Below are 1390 nucleotides of genomic sequence, written 5' to 3'. Positions count from 1 at the left end.
AGTTTGAAAGTCTGAATGTTTGTGCCTTGGGGTGGACATATGACAGTTTAAGTGGGGCAAACAGGACAGCGACCTCTGGTTATCCAGGTCCCTAGTCCAGAGCCTGGAGAATCTGTCCTTTTCTCTAGTTACAAGAAACCATCAGGTTAAGAACCTTCAAGTTGGACCTTCAAAGCCTTGAGTTTGATGGCATACATGTAACCATACCAGGCTGAGGCAGGAGAATGACAAGTTTTGGCTAGCCTGGGCTGCCTCAGAAGACTGTAACTCAAAAAACAAATAGGGCCAGTCGGGTGTGGTGGCTCACACCTTTAATTGCTGTGAGTTCAAGGCCAACCTGGTCTACTGAGAGAGTTCTAGGTCAGCCAGAATTACATAGTGAGATCCTGCCTCAAAACAAACAAACAGGGCTGTGGCTACAGCTCAGGGTGGACTGGCAGGAAGCCCTGGGCTCCACCCCTGCACACCTGCCATGCACACAACATTCAGAAAACAGAAGCAGGGAGCACATCAGCCCAAGGTCAGCCTTGGGTTTGAGTTCAAGGCCAGGCTAGTCTACAAGACCTGGCCTCTCTGTTTCTGTTTCAGATTGGGGCTGGCCTATCTCTCTCTAGCTTTCTAGGTTGAAAGGCTGAGTGCACAGCTTCAGGTTGCTCCTGCCAATGGCCAGAAGCCAGCCAGGCAAGACACAGAGTCACCCGCTGTGGCATCTCAAGTCCTGAGCTCCTCCCAGTAAGCTGGTGTTAGTACATGGCAAGTTTCTGTAGCATTACCAAAGAATTGCTCTGCATTTTATTCAGATGGAGTCTTTTTTTAAAAAAAGATTTATTTATTTTATATATGTGAGTACACTGTAGCTATCTTCAGACACACCAGAAGAGATGGTTGTGCTGGGAATTGAACTCAGGACCTTTGGAAGAGCCATCAGTGCTCTTAACCACTGAGCCATCTCTCCAGCCCTCTAATGGAGTCTTAAGGGCACAGAGCAGAAGGTTCTTAGGATTCTAGAGAGCAGTGCCTAGGGTGCACTCTCCAGGACGTGGGCTGTGGGTCTCTGCGGGACGTGTCAGGCCCCACACCATGGAAATGAGAACTTGAGGCCTTCCCCCTTCAAGGAAGAAGTGGTATTCAAAACCAAGGCACAGTCTAAAGAGTCTACAGTGCCTCTCCCTGTGGACAACACCATGGCTCTACACCAGCTACAGCTCCCTACAGACATAGCGCAAAGTCTAGGCTCCCCTACCGAAGTTCCAGGCCCTTCCTGTGTGCATCCTCATAACAGCCTCTTCCCACAGCAACTCCCCTGTGCCCATAGGGAACCCAATCTTACAAGAGAAACAGGTCTATTTAAAATCATCTGTAAAAAGTATCCCCCTCCCCACCTGTATGT

The sequence above is a fragment of the Mus caroli genome, unplaced genomic scaffold (genome assembly GCF_978045245.1).
Source record: "Mus caroli unplaced genomic scaffold, Mus_caroli_1 scaffold_9, whole genome shotgun sequence".
Classification (NCBI taxonomy): domain Eukaryota; kingdom Metazoa; phylum Chordata; class Mammalia; order Rodentia; family Muridae; genus Mus; species Mus caroli.
This window is presented reverse-complemented; position numbering follows the sequence as displayed.